Source organism: Cavia porcellus, unplaced genomic scaffold, assembly GCF_034190915.1.
Source record: "Cavia porcellus strain 051 isolate PalLab524CR breed Dunkin Hartley unplaced genomic scaffold, mCavPor4.1 scaffold_5, whole genome shotgun sequence".
NCBI classification, from domain to species: Eukaryota; Metazoa; Chordata; class Mammalia; order Rodentia; family Caviidae; genus Cavia; species Cavia porcellus.
Window position 1 is genome coordinate 52,689,568 of NW_026947488.1, and position 27,275 is coordinate 52,716,842.

A 27,275-nucleotide genomic window follows, 5' to 3' on the forward strand; every position below is an offset into this window, starting at 1 on the left:
CGATCCCCGGTACCAATAAAAAAGACAAAAAAAAAGGAACCCTCATTTGTCCCAGAAATGTTAGGGATTCCCTAGCCCAGAGGTGGGGCCCCCAGAAGCCCTTCCTGGCTCTCTCAGTGTAATGTAGAGCAATGGCATTCTTTGATCACTTGGGTCCAACAATTTCAAATTGTGCAAACATGTGTTCACCAGTCACGACAGCAGAGGCGCATGGATTCATTGATTGTCACACCCCCTGTCAACAGCTCTGATTAAGGGGCCATCAAGGGGCACTCAGGCTGATGAGAGGGACAGGCCTAAACCTTACCTAGCTCCGAGTAGGACAGTGTTTCTGCCCTGGAAGAACCCTGGGCCTGATCTGGATCCAAGACGAAGTTAGAAAATTGCCTCTTGAGGCAGTTGATTTGCAGAAATGGAGGCAATTTCTCCCAAGACTAGGGCTAAGGGTTGCCCAGGCAGTGGATGAACAAATAGGTACATTAGCTTTGTTGATTCCTTTGGCTGCCAGCCAGCCTAGGCCCAATCTGGTGTTTAGTCCAGTGCTCAAGGCCTCCAGTGTTTCGGGAAGAGGCATCCAAAATCAACCTTGGGAAACTCGTTTTATCCTTGGGAAACCAGCAGGGAGCAGAAGGTAGTTGAGGGAGGGGGCATTGGAAACCACTCTTCAGAGGGAAGGGTTTTTTTATTCATTCAACCGTAATTACTGTTGTTTGTTTGTTTGTTTTGGTGACAGGATCCCACTGTGTAGTTCAATCTGGCTTTGAACTCACTATGTATCCCAGGCTGGCCTGGATCTCAAGGCAATCTTCCTGTCTCAGCCTCATGAGTGCTGATTGTGGGTGTTTACCACCACACCAGGCCGCCTGGTCCGTAACTCATGCTTGCTGTGGTTCCTGGTCTGTAATGACTTTAAAGAAGGAGGTGTGCAGGCTATGGATCCGAAAGCCTTGTACCAGCCATATATGAAGGGGCTGGAAGCAGTTCTGGAGTAAAGGGCTACAAGGGAAACTTCTGGGAATCTGGTGCCTGAAAAAAAAAAAATAAAGTGCCTACTGGTACTTTTCCAGATCAACACAGCCTGTGCTTCCTGCCAGACCTTCTAGACAAACTGTCTTCTGTTAAATCTAGTCAAAAGGGTCCCCTCCCTTGTCTTGAATTGGCCAGTCTGTTTGCCAGCCCACAGCTCCAGGCAGGCCTGGAGGCCAGGCATTGCCCTTCTCCATTAGGCCGAGAAGAAGCAATAGCAGGCAGATTTGCCTTGCCATGGTCCCTGGTCCTCAATTTCTTGGGTACATGCTAGAGTAAAGCCCTGGAATCCTAGGAAATGAGAAATGTTTGGTCTGTATAAATTCGACCTGAGCTAGAACTATGGCCTTAGCTTAAATCATATCAGCCCCAAGCAAACACTGGCATGTTTGCCTTGGGCCTTGCACAGGGCTTGGACCCTTGGGATGACTGCCAATCAGGTGGGAAGGCAGGCAACAACCTAAATACAGATCGATCCTCTGCTTCTTGGCAGCTGTTAGGTAGCTGAGGCTTGCAATGTGAGTTTGTGGTGTCAAGGGTTTACACCTCAGTGGAGGAGACAAACCTTACCAGACTTACCAAATCTTCCAGGAACCTCAGGCTGAGGGTGTAAGCAGAAGACACTATGTAGAGTGAAGGGCAGACTTTGTGTCCCAAAGGGCTCATTTTCAGCCTGGTCATTAACTTTCTTCAGGTTCATACCATATGGGTACAGAGGGGGTCTTGGGGGTGGCCTGAGCCTTACTCTTGGCCCTGGCTCCCACTGACTGTAAGTGCCAAGTGAGCCTGGGCCTGGGGTTCAAAGGGTGAGTCACTGGGGGCCTTATGCTGAGCCCTAGTGTTGGCTGTGCCATTCCCAGGGAGGGAGAATGTTTTAATTCTCAGACCTAAAGGCAATAGCTGGACCTTAACTATACAACCCCCATGCAACCTAGAGGACCTGTTCATCTCTCTTTCTACTTTGGTATGGGTTTCAGGGGGAACAAGTTAGACCCCAAAAGACTGGTTCAGCATTAGCCAGCCAGGCTTCTTGTCTCCTAAGGCCTGAAAATACATGGGGTTTTAGGAACTCCAACTCTAGATCAAAAAGAAGAAAGACACCAATGTGGCCCAGAACTCAGTGATACTCTGGTGTTGGTGTTGGTGTGTGTGTGGGGGGGAATGTCAAGGTGGGAGGGCTGAGGAGAAGCATAAGAGCTAGGTGATGCCCTAGCATTTTCACCTAAGCCTCAAACTTGGGAAGGCAGATACTGGAAAGGCTTTGGATGTCATGATTTTAGGCAACCTCTGGCTTAGTTTCTCTGATTCCAGGACTGAGAAGGGCCTGCCTCATCCTTGGGTGGTGGCTAGTTAAATTGGAGTCCTAGCCAGGTGTGGTGGTGCACTTGGGAGGATGATTGTGAGTTCCAGACCAGCCTGGTTACAATGTAAGCTCAAGGCCAGCCTGAACTGCATAGCTAGTGGAACTCTGTCTCAAAAAAGAAAAAAAAAGTTGGAATCCTTCCTCTGACTATATTTCTGGTGGTGGTGCTTGGACTTTGGAGGACAGAATGAAGCTTAGGGGGCTGGGGATTTAGCTCAGTGGCATAAGCACCTGCCTTGCAAGCAGGCAGTCGTGAGTACGATCCCCGGTACCGGTAAAAAGGAAAAAGACAAAAAAAAAAAAAAAAAAAAAAAACAAAAAAAACCAGAATGAGGCTTAGTGTCTCATTTAACAAGATCAATACCAAAGTCTGACCCTGTGGTACACATCTGTGATCCCAGCATTCAGGAGGCTGAGGCAGGAGGATCATTATGAGTTTGAGGCCAGTCTGGCCTACATAATGAGTTCAAAGCCAGCCTGAAGTATCTAGTAAGACCCTGTGTCAAAAAACAAACAAAACCAAAAAAAGAAAGTAAAGATTAATACAAAAAAACCCCCCAAAAAACAACAAAAAAAACCCCCAAATAAATCACAAAAAACTAAAATAACAAATGAATAATAAACCCAAAAGGGAGTTACTTTGTGAATGTTTAGTGTGGCTTAAAGAGTGGCTTTGCTTCTTTGCAAATAGCAGGACCTGAGAGCTGTACTCACTTCTGCCTTCATTTTGGAAAAACAAACAGATCTAACAGCTGGACACTGAAATACCTCAGAACCAAGGGCTGCAAAGCAGTGCCTGGTGTCTTTAGGCATGGGTGTCAGACTTTCTGAGCCAAATGGGTGAATGAGAGAATAGATATTATTTGGAAGTCCAAGTAACATTTTGTGTTCTTAGCCTTTTAAAGCAGCAGAAAGGTCAGACAATGGTGGTACATTTCTGAAATTGCAGTACTCTGGGAGGCTGAGGCAGGAGGATTTCAAATTCAAGCCTGGTCAAGTAGTGAGACCTTGTCTCAAAAAATAAGACAGGGGCCAAGGATGTAGCTCAACTCCAGTATCAATAAAAACAAAAAACAAAACCAAAAGCCTCTCTTCCTCTCCCTCTCTCTCCCTCTCTTCTTTTTTAAATTTTTTTTTTCTTGAGACAGAGTCTCATTATGTAATTCAGACTGGTCTTGAATGCACTATGTAGGCCAGGCTAGTCTCAAACTCTCGGTGGTCCTCCTTCCTCAGCCTCATGAGTGCTGGGATTACAGGTGTGCATTACCACGCTTGGCTTCCTTGGTTTTTTTGCAACCAAAAAACAATTTTTTAATTTAATTTCATCTAAATTCAAGTTTAAATCCTTGACAAAAAATTATAAAGTCTCAACTTTATCAACTAGTTCCTATAAAGTGACCTATATAAACATTTTTTAACTACCAAAAATTTATCTTACCAAACAAACAACAACAAAAGAAAAACCACAAAGATTTTGATAGGCAGACACAAGTGCCTGCCAGGCAAGCACAAGGTCCCAAGTTCAATTCCCAGTACCAGGAAAAAAAAAAAAAAAAAAAAGAGATCTGTTCCCTGGGTCATCTCTCCAGGACAAGGGAAATTATTCACAAAGGTAATTTCTTTTCTTTCTTTTTTTTTGTACCAGGAATCAAATTCAGGACCTTGTGCTTGTCAGGCAGGCACTGTGCTGCTGAGCTATATTTCCAGTCCTGGTAATTTGTTTTCTTTTCTTTTCTTAAATATAGTTTTAAAAAAAATTTTTTTTTTTGTCTTTCTTGTTTTTATCGGTACCAGGGATCAAATTCACGACCGCACACTTGCAAGGCAGGTGCTTATGCCGCTGAGCTAAATCCCCAGCCCCTCTTAAAAATAGTTTTAACAACATTGTAGAACAAGTAGAAAGTAACATGCAATGCTGAGCAATGCACTACTTTCCCAAGAATATTCAAAGTGCACAGCTCAAGCAGCAGCACCCTCCTTGCACACAGCCATGCTGGGGGCTTCCCCTATAGGACAGACAGTCTCTGTTACTTGCACTCTGTTTTGAGATGAGGTCTTGTTATATTGTCCAGGCTGCCCTTAAACTCCTGAGCACAAGCAATTGTGCCTCAGCTTCCTGTGTAACTGGAACTACAGGTACATAACACCTAGTCCGTTTTCAAAATTCACACTTTTAAAGGTTAATGTTCATCATGCAGGGCATGAACAAGGTGACACATATTCATAAATTATAAAACCTTACATCAGCTGACTAACCATCATTCTGGAGGCCTTAAAGGCCCTTTTTCCTTGGTTCAATTCTGAATCAACACCAGAAAGAAGGAAAATGCATGCTACTTTTAGCTGCCATACAGAATGATTCTCCAATCTGATTTCAGGGACTGACAAAGAACCACTGAGGCAGTGGCATGAGGTTCGCTGCTGTGTAACACTCCCCGTTTTCTGAGGGTCTCACTAGGTAGTCCAGGCTGGACTTGAACTCACTTTGTCGTTCAGCTGCCTCAAACTCCCTATGATCCCCCTTCCTCAGCCTCCCCTGTGCCGGGATTACAGAGGTGCACCATCATGCCTGGCTTGGTTTAGTCTTTGTAAATGGGTTTGGAGAGCATTCACTTAAGTGCAGAGAGTTGCAAACAGGTATGTGTGTTTGGTAACTGGAGTCTTCTTTTCAGTTGTCTAAAATTTGCTTCTCCTCTGTAGTTTCTATTCCCAGAACCATCCAACTGTCATGTTCAGTAATAGTTACGTCCGGGTCCAGTGGGATTGAGGACCCAGATAAACCCTTAGGGCAGTTACCTTAGGACCCTTCCCTTTAAATGAGAACAAACTCTAGCAGCAACCCTCCTTATTTCAGCCCCCACCCAAAGAATGCAAGCCACAAGGAGTGAGAGGCTCAGAGTTATTTCAGGAACAGGCCTGAGCAGGCTTCGGATTCTAAAGTTCCGGGCGGGGGAGGGGATGAGAGTTAGGGCTGCTCTAGCCTAGGATCACCAGCTCACTATAGCCAGTTCACTATAGCCGTTGGCCTTTGCCTCAGTTTCCCTGTAAGGGATGGATAGGAAGGCCTTTATCCTACGCAATTTGGTAAGCTTCTTGATTTTCGTTTAAGGTGATTTTCGACGATGACCAGTTATGGCTGGGTGGGTTGGTGAGCCTGACCGTTTCGGATTATTATTATTACTGAGGAAGATCGGATCCAGGGCCGTGCGGGTGCTGGATAAATGTTCTACAACTGAGCTACCTCCCCAGCTCCCGAGGCTATTCTTTAATGTCCAAAGGCCTCAGGCTGCGTGGAGCGCCACTCCCTACTCGTGCCCCAGACGGCTTCTGGTCAGCGGAACTGGCCCGGGCGTGTCGCCCGCCGGACCGAAGCAGGCCCCAGAGGCGTGGCTTCCACGATAGGCGTGGCCTTCCGGGGGCAAGAAGGGCCAATGAGGAATGCGGTGCAGACGGGGGCGGGGCCTGAGCGCGGGTGCGGCGCGCTGCGGAGCGGCAGACGCAGGCAGGAGCGGGCGGCGCGTGGACGACCGGTCGGCGCCGCGCGAAGCTGGCTACAGGATTGGCTGTGGCACTCGCGTGTCAGGCGGTTGCTAGGCTCCGGCCGCGCGCCCCGCCCTCGCGCTCGGCGCCCTCTCACCACCCGGTACGTGCTCGCGCGGAGGCTGCGGCGCGCCGCTCGCGCTCCTAGGTTTCGGGGGCGGCATTGGCGGCAGCTCTGCGCTGATTCCCCGGGGGAGCAGCGGCGTCGGCGTCCTGGGGCCGGCAAGAGTGAACACCTGTCGCGGCTCGCCCGCCGCGCTTGGTGAGTGGCCACTCGCCCTCGCCGCTGTGCCTGGTTGCTTGGGCCCCGGTCCCTGGCGCTGCTGGTCCAGCCATTTGCAGAACACCTGCTGCTAGCTTTCGGCCCGCGGCGGGGACGCGACTGCGGACGTCCTTGCGGGTGAGGAGGCAGGGACGCCTGGCGAAGCCGCCCCCTGCTGTGGGTCCCGCGGGCTGAGGTTCCGAACTCTCGGCGGCAAGGCCCGGACTTCGTGCAGCGGTGGTGGGCCCGGCTTTAGCCTAGCCCGCGCTCCCGCCGCGGGCGGGTGCGGCCTTCGGGCTGCCTCCAGGCTTCCAAGGGGGTTGCGGCCCAGTCGGGCTGGATCTCCATTCCGGAGCGTCGAGCCCCTGCCGGGGCAGAGAAGGGTGCCGCCCCCGCCTTTGGCTCCGAGCTGTTTTTTGTTTTGGGGGTCTCTGCTCCTTGTACAGCTTCTTTGGAAGCCTGTTTAACTGTACCACCTTTTTACTTGGTATTTGGAAGACTAGGTTCACTTGCGAGTATGTTTGGAAAATGTCCTCAGAGGAAACACTGTCTGGACTCAATCTTTTTACTGTAAATTGCCGGTTAATTTTTGCAAACTCAATGATGGTTTAAAATACAACTTTTAATCTCTACAACTTGTGAAGTGCTTAGATTTGTAAATTGAGTTACTTTAGAATGAGTTTTAATAGTGATGATGGAAAAGTTTTGACTGTCTAGCAAGCGTCTGGGACAGTACCATTATATCTTAGAGTTCTGACTTAAGAGTTCTGCCTGCTGTTTCCCTAAATAAGCTAGCAAAAGTAGTTCCTGGCACGGAAGCCAGGCTCCGTGAAGTGAAGGTGGTGTTTATTGCATATAAGTTTAGATAAAGAGTTGAATGTGCTTCCAGGTGTTTTGTAAAGTGGAATAGATGGGATATTGTAATTTTACCAGGTTGTGCAATGTTTAGTGTTCAGAGACAAGATAATTTTGGAATGTTCTTGATCTAAAAAAGAATTTGACCTTAACACATTTTGGAGGCATAAAAATTCATAGTTTGAATATGAAGACTTGAACTTTTTTGGGGGGCGGGGGCTTGAAGCTCATGGGCTGTGCTTAAAGGAGGTTGAGTAGCTGTTTGTTGGAGAAACTAGATTTCAGTAGGGAGTTAGATACATAATGTGAGCCTATTCAAGGCCTGTGGTATACTGTGTAAAGTAAGAGTTAGGGGCTGGGAATTTAGCTCAGCGGCATAAGCACCTGCCTTGTAAGCAGGCGGTCGTGAGTTCGATCCCCAATACCGGAAAAAAGAAAAAAAAAAAAAAAAAAGAGTTAAGCACTGCTATATAGATAACAAACATCTATTTTTAACATGAAAGTCTCTGTTGATATATGCTTCTGTTGAAAGAGGCAGAGGGCAAGTTTTTGCTGTTCAAAAAACTGATTTGGCCAAATGCACTTTTTATTTAGCAAATATTTAGCTTCACTGCCTGTCAAATTCTGTAGATCTGTATAAAATGGTTTGGTTTTGATCTTAAGTAATTGATTTGGAGGGGAGGCAGTGGGAACCAGAGATCCTATGATTAATAATTACTGTGTAGTACACAAAATGTGCTTATGTGATATCTCAGAGAGAGAGATTTTCTGAATTAGGACCTTCAAGACCAGCAGGAATTAGCCAGGAGACATCAAGGCCTGGACATGGGCACATGTACATGATCACCGAAAATAGTGCCTGGGAGACCTCCAGTTTGACAGGTGGGAGCTCTGGGCCTTCCTTGTGTTCAGGAGTTCCAAATTCAGGCTCGAGGTACTGGAGCCTGAGAATGCTTTTAATCAGCACAGTGGTACAGTCCAGATCTGTGTTTAGAAAGATATTGTCAGGCCACTTAGGGAGTGGCAGGAGAGGAGGAGGTCAGGACCTTTGTAGTCTTCCAAAGGAGAGATGACCAGGAGGGAGGAGAAGTCCTCTGAGAAGAGAGACTGCAAAGGTAGTGGAAAGGGAGGAGCTTGCATTCAGGAATGTGTGAGTGGGAAACCTAAGCCTGATAGGGTTTAACCACTTTTTCTATTTTCTAACCTTTTGGGGTTCGAGGTCATTGGTAAAGTGCTGGCCTAAATGTGCATGGCCTTGTATTCCATTCCACTAAACACCCCCCAAAACAACCAAAATCCAGCCTCCACTTGTGGTGTGACTCACAAATCTGCTGATGTATGTTAGGCATGGAAAACGGTGGGGTTGGGAGGGACCCTGGTGCCTAATTAGACTGGAGTCTATGTCTAGCAAAGGAGACCTGATATTTGATTGTTGACAACTTATCTTCTACTTCAGCCTGAAGCATTGTGTTTCCTTTTGAACATAAGTATCTCAACCTCAGAGTAGATACTAGCTTGCCCTTGATGAGGTGGATAGGTGTGCTTTTAGTTCTTTACCTTACAGTTGTTGCAGCCCCTCCTGCTCCTGTTCCCACTCCCTAGGTCAGTGAGGTGATGAACCTCCACTAGTTGCCCTTGAGGGCCTTTTGTTTGTGCTCTGAACTATTCTAATGTGCAGGGGAGACCTTTCTACTGGCTAAGGAAGCTGAGTAACATGAGTGTACTCAAGGTTATGCAGTGATCATGGGGCAGAGCCAGGTTTTGAATCCAGGTTGAACATTTTTTGTGGGGAAGGGACTGAGGATGAAACCCTGTACCTTCACACTGAGTTATATCCCTGGTTCTTTTTCTGTTTTTATTTTGAGACAGGGTCCTGATAAGGCACTGAGTTGCCCAGGCTAGGTTCAAACTTGTATTCCTCCTGTCTCAGCCTCCTGAGTGCTGGGATTACAGGTGTGTGCCAGCTAAGGTTAAAGATTTGGCTGTTTATATCCATCTGCATTTGTGTTCCTTTAGACTGAAAATGGTAGCCTCAGCTGGGTCTTCCGAAGTCCAGGTGTCTGGTGATAGGTATAAAACAGGATGATACAAAGAGGTGGTAGGGGGTCCAGCAAAGATCTTGGGGTAACGTGTGAGGGACCATTCTCAAAAACCAGAGCTTATCAGAACTTTTCTGGACCCCATACCGGGGACCATGTTGAAGCAGGCCAAGGCTCCTGGGTTTGAGGACACAGTAGAAGGGCAAACTTTAGGGGAAGACTGCATTTGAACTGGACCTTCCAGAAGAGTTAGCAGTTTGACTGGTGAGACAGTGCTGTCAAGGAGGTGACCACTGGTAGCAGAAGAGGTATGCAGCGGCAAAGGGTGAGAGGGGGAAGACTAGGAATCTTTGTTGGGTGTTCTGGGGAGCTGAACTGGGGCCAGAATTCCACATTGAGGAGCATAGAGTTGTGCAGGAATAGGAGGCCATCAGAGGTTTTGAGGAATAGCTGGAAGGGTATCACCTCTTGACTTCAAGAATTGAGCCTTATGGGTATGGGGAAAGCATTGCACTGTAAGTTCGTGAATCACTGATGGTGAGACTCCTGTGAGGACACAGTAGACTTGAAAGACTGATAAGCAATGAGGTGGAGCTGCCTTTGGAGGCAAACAAGTTCTGCAGATGTTAGGGGCCTTCTGTCAAGTGGCAGGGACAGGAGCTGACAAAAAAGAGGAAGATACGATAGCATTGGTCAAGTGTTGGTGAGAATTTGAGAGACTAGAATAAATGAGTTAAGTCTTTGGGTCACAAGAGGAGAGGAAGACTTGAGTCAGGACTGTCCTGTGTCAGGGGAAGGGAGAGGGAGTGTCATGCAGGGGGCTAAACCTAAGACCTCATGCATTCTGAGCAAAGCCTCTGCCGCTGACCACTGCTCCACTGCTGCCTGTGCTTCCTCTCCTCTCCTGTCCTCCTCTTTTTTCTCCTTCTTCTTTTCCTTTTCTCTTCCTTATTCTTCTCTTCCCCCTCCCTCCTCCTCTTTTCCCTCCCGCTCTTTCTTCTCCATCTCTTCCTTCCTCTTCTTTTCTCTTCCTCCATCTTTTTATCAACCCCTACCCCTCTCCATTTGAGCCCGTGCAATGAGCTACATTCTTAGTTCCCAGCTCTTATTTTGAGACAAGGTCTCAGTAAGACACTGAGTTGCCCAGGCTGACGTGCCTCAGCCTTCCAAAATGCTGGGAGTATAGGTATGTGCTACTCTACCTGGTTCCTGTACCCTTCTTGACGAAAGATACGCAACTTAGTAGAATGACAGGTGGTAACAGGCCCACTTTATGGACGGTTTAAAATAGAGTGAGCCCTTGAATATTTTTTCCAACCCTGGTTAGGAAATTAGTATTGAGTCAACATTCAGGTATGGTGTTTTTGTTTTTTGTGGTTTTTTTTGTCTTTTTGAAGCAGAGTTTCACTATGCAGATTAGGCTGGCCTTGAACCCACTTTGTAGTCCAGGCTGGTCTCAAAACTCACAGCAGCAATCCTTCTGCCTCAGCCTCCCAAGTGCTGGGATTACTGGTGTGGGCTGTCATACCTCGCCCCATCCAGGTTGTTTTTCAGATGTGCTATTTAGGTTCGAACAGTTGCAGGGTATGATTGCTTGTGGGCTAGAGAATTCCAGAATATCAGAAAGTAAGGAATTCAAATGTGAAAATCAAAGTGGACCCAGGTGGGAACTTAAGAGAGAACATTGAACCTGAATTTGAAGTGGGAATTAGTTCAGGTGTTCTGCAGTGTATTGATCAAGGCCTTTCCCCTCTTCCTGCAGTTTTCTCCACCTTCCTGTGAAGCAGATGCTTGTTTGCCAGTTGCAGAGATGTTCTTTTTTTTTTTTTTTTTTTACTGGTACCAGGGATCGAACTCACGACCATCTGCTTACAAGGCAGGTGCTTATGCCTCTGAGCTAAATCCCCAGCCCCCATGCAGAGATGTTCTTTAAGTCCTTTTCCTTTGGCTTTCCTGCGTTGACCCTGTAGGCCTAGAGTAAAGAGATGATGGTTTTCAGTAAGGCAGCAATTAATGTCACTATCTCCTGAGAGGTCTTTATGTGTCCATCCTTTGGGTTTGGAGGCAGTTTTACTTAAGTCATAGAACTTGTTTTGCCTCGTGACTGTCTCCCTTCACTTCACTCTGATCATTAGTCAGTAATACTGCTCAGATAGCAGTTCCTATAAATAGGGATTTAGAGTAGTTCACAAAATTACACCAGCCAGAGGGCTTAATTTAGTCTTAATGAAAAGGGTTTCCTATTTTTCTGTTTCTTTGGTTTGATAGCTAAGCATTTTCTTAGTCTTACTCCAAGTCCAGAGTGGAAAGATGGATGGGACATAGTAATACATGATCATAAACTGAGTGTGTTGAAGTTGGTGAAGCCATTCTGGAGATGTGTATAAATATGTACATATACGTACAAATTTTGTTGTTTTGGTGCTGGGGTGGACCATAGGCCTTGCACATGCTAGGCAGCTGTTCTGCCATTGAGCTATGCCCTCAGACCTATTTTTTTATATGAACATTTTTGGCCATTGTTTTTGAAGAGGTCTCACAAGGTAGCCCAGGTTAGCCTCAAGCTTGCAGTCCTCTGCCCTTAGGCTCCCAAGTACCAAGTGTGGTGGCGCAAACCTGTTATCCCAGTGGTGTGGGAGGTTGAGACTGGAGGATTATAAATTGCAGCGTAGACTGGGCGATTTAACAACATAGGGAGACCTTGATTTAAAAAAAAGACTGGGAGGTAACTAAGTGCAAGGCTCTGGGTTTAATCTCTGGTACTGTAAAAACATAAATACCCCTCCTTGCATTCCTAGGTGTAGGGATTTACAGGTATATGCCACCACACCCAGGTCCTATTTGTATTTTATTTTATTTTGTTTTATTTTTTCCTGTCTGTAGTTTAAAAAGTGACATTGGCACATATCTGTCATCCCAGGTTCTAGAAGGCTGAGGCAGGAGAATTGTCACAAATTTGAGACTAGTTCAATATATAGTGATTCACTGTCTCACTCTTTCCAAAAAAAAAAAAAGGACCTTGACTTTGGAATTAGCTGGGCTTGGTGACACACAGTCAGTTGAATGTATTTATTTATTTATAGACAGGGTCTCCCTGTGAAGTTCATACTGGCCTTCAACTCACTGTATGCCTGGTCTTGAACTTGTCATAATCCTCAACCTTCTGTGTGTTGAGATGACAGGCATATACCACCACAGCTGGCTTCAAATGGTTTTTTTTTTTTTTTTCCTTTTTTTTGGTCTATTTCCTTTTTATCGGTCCCGGGGATCGATCTCACGACTGTCTGCTTGCAAGGCAGGCGCTTATGCCGCTGAGCTAAATCCCCACCCCCCCCCTTTTTTTCTTTTTTAAAAAATATAAATTTATGACTATCCATTTATCAAAGCTCATTAAAGAACTTCCAAAATTGTTTAATCTTCATTCTTCAAGGATATTCATTCACAGAGCAGACCACCAGATTGTATCTTAGATATCAGTCAGGGTTTGTATGCACTCCTTGTGGGCTTAAATTAGAAGTCCACAGTGCTTTTCTCCTTTCTTGATAATGCATGCATCACATGCCTCCTTGGTCTCTGGGCAGGCACAGCAGTGCTTCAGTGACTTCTGAGACTCAGATGGGCCTGGGACCTGGCATCTTTCAAGCTGAAAGCAGCTGTAATTGCACACATGGTGTATTCTCTGAACTCCTCACATGTGGATTCTGCTTCAGTGGTTTTTTTGTGTGTGCGTGTGTGTACCTGGAATTGAATTCAGAACAGCCTCACACTTCAGGCAGGCACTGTACTTCTGAGTTATATCCACTTCATTTTTTTTTTTTTAATTGATACCAGGGATTGAACTCACAACCACACGCTTGTAAGGCAGACGCTTATGCCGCTGAGCTAAATCCCCAGCCCCTTTTTTGTCTTTTTGAGACAAGGTCTCTATGCAGTTCAGGCAGGCCTTGAGCTCATTTTATAGTCTAGGCTGGTCTTGAACTCACAATGATGCTCCTGCCTCAGGCTCCCCAGTGCTGGAATTGTAAGTATGTACTTGCTTCAAATATTAAAAAAAATTATTTGCTGCTAAATGTCTATCTTGTATGTCATGAGGTACATTTAATAGTGTTGAGGCTTTGCTTTTGACTTGTATCTTCTTAAGCTAATTTTTCCTTTTGTGGTACTGTGCATTGAACCCAGGGTGCAAGCATGCTAGGTAAAGACTGTATCCCTGAGCTACACCTGTAGTCCACTGAATGACTGAGCCTGGGATTGGACCCAGGGAGTGATGGGGATTATCTTATTTTCTTTAAACATATTGCTGTCTAAAATACAGACATTGGAATTAGCTGGGTTTGGTGGTGCACACCTGTAATCCCAGCACTATTGGGGCAGAAAACTAGGACATGGCAGACTGTGTGGGAAGTGGATATGACCTGTCCAGTTCCAGGACACATTCACAGGACATTTCCTAAAAACCCTGCACTTGGAACCAGAGAGTGATTTTTAAAAATTCTTATGTGGGTTGGGGGTTTAGCTCAGCGGCATAAGCACCTGCCTTGCAAGCAGGCGGTCATGAGTTCAATCCCCAGTACCGATAAAAAATGAAAAAGACAAAAAAAAAAAAAATTCTTCTTATGAGAATTAGGCAGGATTTTCTTTTTCTTTTTCTTTTTGAGACAGGATCTCAATATGTAGTTCCGGCTGGTTTGAATAATCCTCATGTCTCATTCTCCCAAATGCTGGGATTACATGGTCGTCTCTCTGCCCACCTCCGTCCACGAACAAACAGGTTTTGTTAAGGCAGCCTAGACTGTCCTGATGAGTACGAGATACACAAAGGGGCCACTTTTAGAGGTCTTGGCCATGTACTCTTGCTTTCACAATGTTCTGCTCTCACCTGTAGAGTGTAGATCTTTTCCTATTATTTGTATTTATTTATTTTTTGGGTACTAGGGATCGAACTTTATGACCTCATGTTTGCCAGGCAGATGCTTTCGTTTCCTTTTTATCTTTCTTGAGACAGGGTCTCTCTATGTAGTTCAGGCTGGCCTTGAGCTCACTTTGTAGCCCAGGCTGGTCTCAATATTGCAACGATCCTCCTGCCTCAGCCTCCTGAGTGCTGGGATTACAGGCGTGAGCCATTATGCCTAGCCTTCTTTTCCTATTTTTAATTGGCCTGCACTTACCGTACAGAGCATGTTTCTGTCCTACCTTTAATAAATGTAAAACTTCACAACCTTTTGAGCTTTCTTGACCACTTCTTTGTTCAGGGTAAGAAAAAACCTAAAAAACCCCATGGAAGGAGGAGACTTCAGAAACCCAAAACCCAGCCGCACTATGGAAGCCCAAAATAGGAGTATTGTAACTTTGAGCCTGGCCTGTGTGATTTACTAAGCCCCAAAATAAAAATTTTCAAAAGAACTGAGGTTGTAGTTCAGTGCCAAAGTTCTGGGTTTAATCCCCAGGCTAAGAAACAAATCAATCTAGGCATTTAGGGGGCTGGGGATTTAGCTTAGCGGCATAAGTACCTGCTTTGCAAGCAGGCGGTCGTGAGTTCGATCCCCAGTACCGATAAAAAGAAAAAAGGAAAAAAAAATTCCAATCTAGGCATTAGATTCGTTTTATTTTTATAGTTAGTGTTTTGGTTTTTTGAAGAGAGGATCTTGCTATGTAGTTCAAGCTGACCTTGAACTTACTATGTGGCTCTGCTAGCCTCTGGAGAGCTGGGATTACAGGTGTGTACTACCATGCCCAGCCTCCTCTTCATGCCAGGCTTGCTTTTCATTTCTGTGGATGTTATTTTGCCAGGGAGTGTGGGAATCTACAAATAAGAAGCTCTTTTTTTTTTTGTTTTTAATTTTATGGGGGGAAAAAGTAATCATTTTAAAGAATTTGGTACTGGGCCAGGGATATAGTTTAGTGGCACAGCACCTGCCTGAGATCCTGAGTTTAGTTCCTAGTACCAAAAACAAAAAAACCCCCAAAAAACAGAATTTGGCACTAATTGGTGTATATATTAGTGGAATTTGAAGACATTTCTTATTGTTTGATTTTTTTTTGTGTGTGTATGTACAGGAGATCAAACTCATGACCTTATGCTTTCCAGGCAGGGACTTGTTTCTCATTTGATTTTGTAAATATTTTGGTTTTGCCTCTCTGTTTTGCCTTTAGCTGTTCTGGCAGCCTCTAACCCCTAGCCATCTCAGGGTTTAACAGCTTTTCTTTTCTTTTTTTTTTTTTTTTTTGAGGCAGGTTCTCCCTGTGCAGTTCAGGCTGACTCTGAGCTCACTTTGTAGCCCAGGCTGATTTGTAGCCCAGGCTGATCTCAAACTTGTTGCAATCCTTCTGCCTCAGCCTTCAGTTGCTGGAATTACAGGCATGTACCACCACGTCAGGCTGGACAGGATTTCTTAAAGTGGCATCTCTCTCTATCTCTACCTGTCTATCTCTGTCTCTGTCTCTCTCTGTATTTCTATCTCATTTCTCTCTTTTTTTTCTTTTTTGCAGCCAGGGTCTCCCTGTGTGGTTCAACTACAAGCTGGGCACAACAGCACACACATGTAATCCTTCCCTATATGAGAGATGGAGGCAGGAAATTTGCAGGTGGAAGTCAGCCTGGACAATGTAATGAAACCCTACTCTATCCCCCCACTTTTTTTTTTTTTTTTTTTGCTTTTTTGAGATAGAGGCTTATGTAGCCCAAATGGCCTTGAATTTGCTGTGATCCTTCTCTCTCAGCCTCCCAACTGCAGAGATTACAGACATGTACCACCACGCCTGGCTTATTTTTAGTTTTTGAGTAGTGTTAGATTAAATTGCCTAAGTGGAAAAATTTGCCAAGAGGAAACCAGAAGAAAAACTTTTTTTTGTGTGTGTGTCTTTTTGAGACAGGATTTCACTATGCAGTTCAGGCTGACCTCAAACTCATAGCAACTCTCCTGTCTCAGCCTCCTGAGTACTGGTTATAGGCATGTGTCACCATGTCCAACCAAGAAACTCTATTAAAAATCAAATGAAATTTATTACAGTCATAAATAAATAACAGGATTCCATGTCTCAGAGTTTCTTGTTTTGGGTGTGGCATGCCTGTAATCCCAAGGCTCTGGGAGGCTGAGGCAGGAGGACTGAAAATTCAGAATCAGCCTGAGGAGTTTAGTGATTTAGCAAGACTGTTTAAAACTCTAAAAAAAGGTTGTGGATACAGCTCAGTTTGAGGGCTTTAGGTTCAATCACTAATACCCCGAAACAAAACGCAAAAATATCCCTCCCCCAAGTGTTCTTCTGATTACCTGGATCATATTTTGTCAAGAGTCCACAATGCAGAACTAAAACTGAGTTTGGCAATCTGAAAAATGTGTTTTTTTCAGTTTTAAAAGTAGGTTTAGCTGGACCTGGTGGTGTACACCTTTAATTCTAGCATTCAGGAGGCTTGGGGCAGAAGGATTACAGATTCAAACCAGCCTGTACCATTTAGCAAGACCCTCTACTGAAATAAAAGGGATGAGAATCTAGCTCAGCATGTACCCCTTGGGTTCAAACCCCTGTGCCAAAAAACAAAACCAAAAATAAAAAAGACAACAAACAAGCAGTAGTTCAGGAAGTGACTAGATTCCTTGGTTCAGGAAGAAATCTTCAGCAGAAGTTGGTGTTTCTGCCCACTAGTGCCAGCCTCCAGATGACAGGAGTGTGGGGTCGCCTGTGTCCTGGAAGCCCTGGACTTTTTTCTTACAAATAGGGTGTTGCTGACTAGAAGAGTCTCCTGTGTGGGTAGTCTCATGTGCCAGATTCAATCAAATGGCACCTCATGGCCCCCATGGATTTTATTTTTGGAATCCTCCTAGAGTCTGCTTTGGAGTTGAACAGCTGGAGAGGAAAATGCCTGCCTTCCTGTGTGAGCCTCTGGTGCCCCAAGCTGCCTGTGCCCTTTTCCTCTGTGAGGGGGCGGAGGAATGTCCTGGCCTTTTTTGCCCTGCCCTGCCTCCAGGGAAAATAGGGCCTATTGTGGACCCTGCCCCAGACACAGCCTCTTGCTGTCAAGCCTGCTGGCTTCTGTGGTCACTGGGTGGTGAGGAGGAGCTGGCTGGTCCTTAGAGAATTCTGGAGGCAGGTGAGTACTTGGGCTTTGTCTCCAGGTCTATGCTCCAGTTTTGTGGTATATTACTGAAGCTAGGGTCTCACCTGTGCTAGGTAAGCACACTACCACTCATTTAGTACACTAGCCCTTAGGTTTCTTTTCTTTTCTTTCCTTTTTCTTTTCTTCTTTCTGTCTGTCTGTCTTTCTTTCTTTCTTTCTTTCTTTCTTTCTTTCTTTCTTTCTGTCTTTCTTTGTTTCTGAGGTGGGGTCTGGCCACATAATTCAGGCCAGACTGTGTGGCCCACTGACCCTCCTGCTTGCCAAGTGCTGGGATACCAGGGGTGTGCCACCATGTCCGGTCAGGCCTTCGTATTTTGATAAACACTCTTGTGGGACTCATTGTGGCCCTGAGCTCATGCTTTTAGCAGCTCTGACAGGAACCATATTTGGAGAAGCAGGCCTGCTGCTCCCAAAGGTGGCAGAATGCCTGCCTACTCATAAGAGGCTGGGTGCTTTCTCTGGGCCTTTCTTGTGGTCCAGACCCACTCGGACACAGGATCAGTTTGGGATTGAAAATGAGCTTTGTATTGTCGTTTTCTTTATTTTAACCATAATCAACTTTAGAGCTCTGTGAAAATACAGTAATGTCAGAATATGAATGTGTAGGTAGATAGACAGGGAGAGCATAAGGTCTCCCTCTCCCTTTTTTGTTTTGTTTTTATTTATTTATTTTTGGTGCTGGTGAAGCCAGGGCCTTGTACATGCTAAACGTGCTTTAAGCATTGGTTTGTACCCCCAACCTGAAGGCTTCTTAAAAAACAAGATTTGTTCTGAATGTGGATACTTTTTCATTGAGTTGAGCTACCTTGTAAAACTAGTCAGCTCTACTCTAGACCCTAGGCCAGTTTGGCCCTGGAGCAAAATCTGTGAGGATTACTTCTGGTTTCAATGAGAGGACAGATAGACACACTTGCCAGCCCCTGCTTGTTTGAAAGTATGGACTTGTAAGTTTTGTCAGGTTCTGTGCATGGCACAAGGAATTGGTGAAGGGCTTTTCTACCTGTTTGGCTGGGTAGCTTTTGAGGAATTTGCCCTTCAGAATGCCACGTGGTAAGTTTTGGAATGGTTCTGGAATTTGCACTTCATCTTCAGAGTAAAAAATCCCAGGCTGCTTTGATACTACATTATATGTGATTTCATTGTCTTCATGGAAGTGTCTTGAGAGAAAAACTGACACTGGTCTTCTCCTTGGTGCTTGCCTTTTTCACCTTTTGTTCTCTGCCTCCCTCGTCTTTCCTATTTAGTAGTACTAGGGACTGAACCCAGGGACTTATCACTGAGCTACGTCCCCAGCCCGTTTTTATCTTCTGACAGGTTCGCACATAGTTGCCTAGATTTGGCCTGAATTTGTCTCCCTGCTCCAGCCTCTTAGAGCCCTGGAATACAGGTGTGTGCCTGACTTTTACTCGTCCTTCCTTCTCATCTTTTTTTTTTTTTTTCCTTCTTATACTGAAGATTAAATCCAGGACCTTGTGAATGTTAGGCAAGTGCTGTACTACTCACCCTTTTCTTTGTTTTTTTGGGGGAACTCATTATGTAACTCAAGCTGGCATTGAACTCCCCTATCCTACCCTCAGTCTTTTGTGTGCTAAGATAATAGCTGTGTCCCATTGTATCAGCATCCCTTTCTTTTATTACAGGAGAAAAAAAAATTTAAAAAGATCCAGCCAGGTGTAGTGTCACATACCTGCAATCCCAGCACTTGGGAGGCTAAAGCAGAAGGATGGCCATGAGTTTGAGACTAGCTTGAGTTACATAGTAAGTTCAAGGCCAGGCTGAAGACCCTGTCTCGAAAAACAAACTAACAAAAAAAAAAAACCCCTAGGTTTTTATCCTTTTGCTTAAGTAGAGTGCTTGCATTTCTTTTAAGACTGAAAGTGGCATTTTGTCAAATGAAAGAATAAAACATGTTTATCATGCTGAGATTGCACTGTAAATGCTAATACTTGTTATAGGATGTTACAGAGTTTTTTTTTTTTTTTTTAATCTTTTTGAGATGGGGTCTCACTGTGCAGCTGGCCTTGAGCTCACTTTGTAGCCTAGGCTGGTCTCGAACTCACAACGATCCTCCTGCCTCAGCCTCCCGAGTGCTGGGATTACAGGCGTGAGCTACCACGTCCGGCAGTGTGGAGTTTCTTAAGGAGAGTTTTTTTTCATATAGGGCTGGTCATAGGGTATTGAGTCACGCCTTCCTAAGAAGTGAAGTCTACCTCACTGAAGACTATTGCTTTTTGGCAAGACAGGCAAGATTTTTGGCATGAGTGAAGTAATGTCAGGTAGTGAAAACAGTTACCTCAGCAACAGAAAGTGGTCCTGAAGAAGAAATCTGCCAAAATAGATGCTGGGGCCCATGCTGGTATGATCTTAAGTCAGGCCCTTGAACTCTGTTCAGTAAAATTGGGATGATATACCCTTTCCATAGGTTACTGAAGAAAACATGGTTTGCTGGTAATGTACCTGTCCCAGGTGAGAGAGCATGGATTCTGCCAGAGGACCTGGAAGTATGCTCTTCAGGGCTTGCTCTCAGCTCTCTGATAGGAGAAGGGACTCAGGGTCCACTGTGCTGCTTCCAGCCCTGGAGTGGTTCTGGGCAATGTGGAACAGTGCACAGGAGAGGAGGCCCTGGAAAGGAGCTGAGAGAAAAAGAGAAAGAGAGGAGAGGGAAAGGAGAGGAAAGGAGGGGAAGCCTGGGGTAGACAGAAGAAGCCCTGTGTGGATGTAAGTTCATTTCTGCCACTGGCATAGCTTTTTAGATCCATGGTTATTCTGTGTGTGTGTGTGTGTGTGTGTGTGTGTGTGTGTGTATAATTCAGATCTGGGCAGAGAAAGCAGGACATCTAGTGGTTCGCATAGGAGACATCCCAGTCCATTAGCCAGTCCACCAAAGTGGATTGTATTATAATGTATTCTGTATTATCTAAACATAGAAGTGTAATACCCATAAGGGATGTGGGTGATTGAATTAAGATTATTTGTAATTTGTATGTGCATTTTTTTCCATTTTTTTCCTGTTTTAATGGGTTTTGCTAGTTTACTTAGGCTAACCCAAACTGCTGGGCTTAAGTGGTCTTCCTATGTCAGTGTCCTGAGTCCCCTGGGACTGCAGGTCTCACTCCTGTGACTTAGCAAAACACTATCTCAGAACAACACAAGGCTCAAATAATTCAGAACTACAGCTTTGTCACTCTGCAAGGTTCTCTCTCTAGTCTCCCATGCCTTTCTCCAAACTGCCTTGTGATGTAGGAACCAGAGGCACCCAGACCCTGCCTGCAGTCACTTGCCAGGGACGGGACCCTCAGAATCTTTAAGACACGCTGTCTTCTAAAAATACCAGTTCAGCTGGGGATGTAGCTCAGTGGCATAAGGGCCTGCCTGGCAAGTGTGAAGTTTTGAGTTCGATTCCTGGTTAAAAAAAAAAAAGAAGAAGAAGAAGAAAAAAGAAACCCCAAAAACCAATTGAAGAGAAATGATCATTTTTGTGTCCTGCTTGTCAAGTATTTTTCTAAGTTCTTTGGACCTATTAGCTTGCTTAATGAGCCTATGTTTATAATTGGAAAAGATTACAGAAAAGAGATGTTTGATCTAAGAAGGATTTTAAGATGAAATACTATGAAAGAAACTTGTAAAACAGACTGGGCTAGGACTGTGAGATGGACTCTCAACTGGTACCCAGGGCAGGTCCTGTTGCTGCCGGCTTTTGTTTGTTCATTCTGCAGTGGTCTCTTGTCAGCTTTATTTAGGTATCATTGGCAAACAAGAATTGTATAGCCTTACTTGAGCATGGTAGTGTATACCTGTAGGACACAGTGACAGCCTCAGTGACATAGCATGATCCTGTCTCAAAAAAAAGCCCCAGGGTGTGGCTCAAGTTGTAGAACACTGGTGCTTGCTTCATGGCACATATGCTAAAAGTTGTAGAACATTATCACTTCATATTGTTAGCTAGTGGTTTATTTATTTACAGTGGTGACCATCACGTAGGGCTTCTTGCATCCTACGCAAGTGCTTTAGCTTGTCTTAGCCCTTTTTATTTTGAAGCAGTGTCTCCCTAAGTAGCCCAAGCTGGCCTTAAACTTTTGGTTCTCCTGCATCAGCTTCCAGAGTTTGTACCATCACACCAAGGTCAGGAAGTTTTTTTGAGTCATTCTTAGGGCAGTGTTCTACATCTCCGGGGTGGGTCTGGTGATGAATAAGACAGGTATGGCCCCTGCTGTTGCCCCGAATAGGCAGAATAGGAAGGAGAAAGAAAGATTATTTTGCTTAAATTGCTATTTTTATTTCTAATATTTTTATTTATTTATTATTTGTCTTTTTGAGACAAGATCTTGCTGTGCAATTCAGGCTAGCCTTTGACTCACTTTGTAGCCTAGGCTGGTCTCAAACTTGCAACGATCCTCTTGCCTCAGCCTCTAGAGTGCTGGGACTACATGAGTGCTTCGATTAGTATTTTGTTTTGTTTGTGTACTGGGAATTGGACTCAGGACTTGCACTTGCCAGGCAGGTGCTGTACCACTGAGCTACATCCCTGGTCCCAACAACTGGTATTTTTAGAAGACAGTGTGTCTTAAAGAGACTCTGAGGGTCCTGTCCCTGGCAAATAATGGCAGGCAGGTTCCGTGTGCCTCTGATTTCTGCATCCCAAGGCAGGTTGGAGAGTGTTATGAGAGACCTGGGAAGAGGACCGTACAGAGTGGCAAGGCAGTAGTTCTGAATTATTTGAGCCTTCTGGTGGTCCTTTTTTTTTTTTTTGGATTGAACTCATGACCTTGTACTTGTCAGTTAGGCGCTGTGCCTCTGAGCTATATGGCCACCTTGTGTTGTTCTAAGATAGTGTTTCTTGCTAAATCACAAAGTTGTCTAGGCTAGGCTTAAGCTTGTGATTCTCCTGCCTCAGCTTTACCAGAGTGGGATTATAGATATGTGCCACCACACCCAGCTTTGAAATGTACTGTATTAAAAAAATAATTAAGCAAAATAAAATAAATAAACTGTATTTTATGCTGGGCATAATGGTACACACACACCTGTATTCCCAGCACTTGGGCCACTGAAGGTTTGAATCTAGCCCTGGCTACATAATGAGTTCCAAGTTTGCTTGGACTACCTAGCAAGGCCTTGGCGGCACACACAAAAAGAGAGCCAGTGAGCAAAGATGAATGCAGAAGGTCCACTTGGCACCAAGTGGATGTCTCTCTGATGAAGGGCATCTGTGTGCCATTCTAGAACATCTGTTAGTTATCAAGCTGATGTTGCCGCTGTCACCTGCCTGGGTCTTTTATGCATCTCTCAGTTGTTTTCAGGAATAGAGTAAAGGTTTTCTGTTTTATTGAGTGTCCAAAAATTCTTACATATCCTTTCTAGTTTTACTGCTTTTCTAACTGTCACAGACAAGGGATTTCACTTTTACCTGGTAAGCCACACCAGACTGCCTTCCAGTGTTCACTCTTGCTGTCTTAGTTTCCACTCGGAAGTTGGTTCTTTCTCTGTACCTTGACACATATCTCAGGGCTGCCCATGCCCCTGCACCCATCTCCCACACCCTGTGCACAGCAGCAGCAGCAGGAAATGACGCAGTAGGCCACACACACATCTATATGCCCAAATAATTTAGAACTACTGCCTGGCCACTCTGCAAAGTCCTCTCTCTGGTCTCTCCTATCACCCTCCAGCCTGCTTTGTGATGCAGGAATCAGAGGCACACATGCCCCCCACTCCCCGTATATAATATAAAATAAAAATAGGAAAAACAAGACCAAAAAATAAAATGTGGCTTAATGAATTATGTAGTCAAGAAATATAACTTTGCTGGCCCTATTACATCCCCTGCGTTAACTCCCTAATTTTTTACTGTTTCTCTCTCTTTTCCCTCCCTTTCCTGTGAATGTTGCTGAGAACTGAAACCAGGACTCAACTATGGGAGGCAAGCATTCCATTACTGATCTGCACCGTCACTCTCCTGCCTTCCCTCCAAAAGTGACCACTAACCTGGACTTCCTATTCATTTCCTCTCATTTCTTTATACTTTTTGTCTCCCAGATGTGCATTCGTGGGCACTGTAGTTTAATTTTGTTTGTTTTTATGAACTGGTATTTGTCTTAAGTCTGCAAGTTTGTCCTTCCTTTCCTTCTTTCTTTTGTCTTCCTATGTTGCTGAAACTTGAACTCATGGCTTTGTGCCTGCTAGGTCAATGCCCTAAACTGAGTTGCAGTGCCAGCCTGTTGTAGTCAGAGGTTGCAAGAACAATTATATACAGAACACATAGTTTATAGTATTATTTATAATGGTCACCCAAGGAGTCAAATAGAAAGTGCAGGAAATCTGTCTACAACACTAAAGACCTAGAAAATCCAGCCGAGGGCCTGGATCTCATGGTAATAACCTGCATGAGTTCAGCTGAAAACCTGACTCATGCAAGTCTATTTCACGAATCTGCATTGGGAAGGCCCAAAGGTCAATGATGAGAGCTAGAAAGTCTGTGCCAGTGGGTGAAGGATCTGTGCCAGCAGGCCGAGGGTTCTGTACTAGAGCCAAGAAGCAACGTTCAAAATAAAACCAGGGTTCCCCTGAGAAGTACCACAGCCATCCTCAGCAACAGTGAGGTCCTAAGCTCCTCTGATGATGGGAACAGCTGAGTACATGCCAGGAAGCCAGTGTGACAAACTTCTGGAGATTAAACAGCACACATGTTGCCCTCTGGAGCCAGGAATTGATGCTCAAAGGACCAGAGCTCCCCCAAAGTGAACTGCACCTCTCTCAGCAACAAGGTCCTGAGCTTCTCAGTGATAACAGCCAAGTTCATATTAGGGAAGCCAGCATGGCAGGCTCCTCCAGAACTCATGGCCAAACAGCAACATGTAGCAGAACTCACAATGCTTCTCTCTTCCTCTCTAAGTCTCCTTTTTATGCTGGTGACAGTCCTCAGGTGGGCCATCACACTGATTGAGCATCACACTGATTCAGTAAAGCTGGTGTTTAAGTTGACCACCAGTTATCAGTCCACCGCACAGTCCTTTTTCTTTTTCTTTTTTGTCTTTTTGAGACAGGATTTTGCTTTGGAGTTCAGACTGGCCTTGAACTCACTTTGTAGTCCAGGCTAACTCAAACTCATGTTAATTCTGCGTCAGCCTCCTGAGTACTTACTAAATTGCTCAAGCTGGCCTAAAACTTGAGATTCTCCTGTGTCAGCCTCCTGAGTACTTTGGGATTACAGCACCACCACGTCTGCCTTCAGTCTCATTAATTCAAAGAAACCCTTTATTCCTTTTTCTTACAGTTACCTGTCGAAGAACCCGAGTCTGAAGAGTTCCCTGTAGCTCAGACTTAGCAGATTGCACCTCAGGGCTGCTCTTGTTATTTCTTGTGCATCAAGCATCTGGATCCAAACCTTGAGCAGCTGCAGGTTTGGTCTCTTTGGCAAGGGTGGCAGTGGTTTGAGTGCTGGGGTGCTGGGCTTTCTCTTGTCTTATACTTTGCCCTGGTAGATGTTAGAACAGATACCAGGGCACTGCTTCATGGGAGATGTGGAGCTGTAGGAGAGGCTGGCCTGGTGGCCCTTGTCCAGCCAGTCTCCTCAGAATGCATGGATGTCCTTGTGTTCTGATTGAGGAGATCTGGTTCAGCTCGCTGTCCCACTCCGAGGCCCTTCCTTCTTCCCATTCACTTTGTCCTCCTTCTCTGACTTTCAGCTCTCCTGCCTTTTATCATCTGTCTCCCATCTTGTATACTCTTCGGCTTTCCTCTTGGCCTATTTTTTATTCTTAGGAAAAATAGTATATATGTAATATGAATTCAACTACATTTATTTATTATGCACATGTTAAAGAGAAGCTACAGAAAATTATGCATTTGAACAATGATCAAGAATAAAGTAAATTATATTTTCTGGCTCCAAATTTTATTATTTTCTAAGATAGTTTCTAAGAAAATCTACCATAAAAGTATATATGCTTTTTTTTTTTTTTTTTTTTGTCTTTTTTTGAGAGATGGTGTTACTATGCAGTTCAGGCTGGCCTTGAGCTCACTGTGTAGCCCAGACTAATCTGGAACTTGAATGTTTTTCTTGCCTGTCTCCTGAGTGCTGGGATTACAGGTGTGCACCACCATGCCTGGCAAATGTGTATATGTTTTTTAAGAATTTATATTGTGGGGCTAGGGATTTAGCTTGGTAGCATAAGCGCCTGCCTTGCAAATGTACGGTCCTGAGTTCAATCCCTGGTACCGATCAACACGAAAAAGACAAAAAAAAAAAAAATTATATTGCAATTTCCATTTCTCCAAAGTATGAATTTAAATGATGACTGCTAGTATGCACACAGAAACAGGTTCTTCGCTTCCTTTACCTTCATTTATATTGTTTTGATTGGAATAAATTGTTTTTGAGAATTAGGAAACAGTTTTTAAAAACAATTATTGTGCTTCTTTGTTTCCCATTTAAGGAACTTTGGAAGCCTACCTAACCTTATCTGTAAAATGAAGGGTTAGTCCTGGTATGATTTCAGTAGCTGACTCAAACTCTGTCATTTTTCATTTTATACATTTTTTTTTCAATGCTGAGATGAAACCCATGGCCTCAAGCAAGTGCTCTATAGCTGAGCTACAAACCTGATCCTTTATTTTACAAACATTCTGTTTTAAAACCGCTGCTCTTTTGTTGTTGTTGTTGGTACGGGGAATCGAATCTTACACTTGCCAGGCAGGCGCTTTTGCCACTGAGCTAAATCCCCAGCCCTAAACATTTTGTTTTTGAAAGCTGTTTTAGAGGATTTTCTTGCTTTTCCATGTAGGACATAGCCTCTGCTATAGGAAACTGGAAAAATGAGAGCAACCAGAACTTGTTCTTTGTTTATAATTACCCTGTTTGATGGCAGTGTGTGTGTGTGTGTGTGTGTGTGTGTGTGTGTGTGTGGTGTATGTGTGTGTATGTGTATGAATAGGGAATGCTCTGTGGGCTGTGGTCCTGGACTCAACCTACTGGTCTCAACTCTGGGTACAGGCTTTCCTTCAAGCTGACACTTGGTATGTGCCTGTGGTATTTTTGTTTTGCTGTTGTTTCACACATTATAAAAAATTTTTTTATTCTGTTTTTTGAGAGGGTCTTATTATGCAAGCTGGCCTTGAATTTGTAGCAGTTCTGCTTAGGTTCCTGAGTGTTGAGATTATAGGCGTATACCACAATGCCCAGAAGAATACTCATTTGTATTTAATCCCCCCCCCCCTTACTGTTTGGGATTGAACCCAGGGAGTGGTAAACTACACCCCAGCGTGCTGGCCAATTCACCCACCTCCATTCATCCATCTGTCTATCTCTGTCTATCTATCTTTTTTCCCCCAGTAATAGATATTGAACCAAGGGCCTTTACACTGAGATATATCCAGCACTTTTTATTTTATAGCTTTTTTGTATTAGTACATGTCTGCAATACATATGATCACATTCATTAGGGGGAATTTGTACCTGAATATATCTTAATTCTTTTCTTCCCCATACCCCTTTTCTCCTTTACCCCTTTCCCCATTTACAAAAGCTTTGTTTCCATTTTTCTTCCATTCTCTTTTTCCCAATCTTTTCCCCCTTCCTTCCCTTCTTCCTTTCCCCTCCATTGTTCTATTTGAACAAGTTCTTCATGCCTTCTAATATCTCTGTTTTGCTTCTTATTTATCTTTTGGATTTCTCATATTGGAGAAATAATGCAGTATTTAAACTTGTGTGCCTAATTTATTTCACTTAAAATTACAGTCTTGAGCCAGGGATTTAGCTCAGCAAGCACCTGCCTAGCAAGCATGAGGACATGAGTTTGATCCCTGGTACAAAAGAAAAAGTTTCAAGATGTATCCATTTACCTAAAAATATCTCGGTTACTCTTTTTGTGGCCAGGTAGTATTCCATTATATGTAAATATCACTTTTTTTTTTTTTTGTCTTTTTCTTTTTTATCTGTACCAGGGATCGAACTCACGACTGCCTGCTTGCAAGGCAGGTGCTTATGCCGCTGAGCTAAATCCCCAGCCCCACATTTTCTTTATTCATTCATCCATAGGCATATGGCCTGTTTTTAATTTACTTTCCTGTTTTGTT

At 44.4% G+C, this 27,275-nt stretch overlaps 1 protein-coding gene across 6 annotated transcripts in view; it reads left to right on the forward strand.

Annotated features, from left to right (window-relative positions):
* The first annotated feature begins 5,890 nt into the window (after window positions 1-5,890).
* The window catches only part of Dag1 (dystroglycan 1), a 67,011-nt gene continuing 45,626 nt past the window's right edge, over window positions 5,891-27,275 (forward strand). The window contains exons 1-2 of one of the 6 annotated variants that reach the window (XM_063248857.1): window positions 6,039-6,329; window positions 24,475-24,600. The gene's annotated coding sequence lies outside the window, so the exon portion shown is untranslated. The other 5 variants (XM_013159610.3, XM_003476671.5, XM_063248856.1 and 2 more) reach the window with 5 other exon arrangements.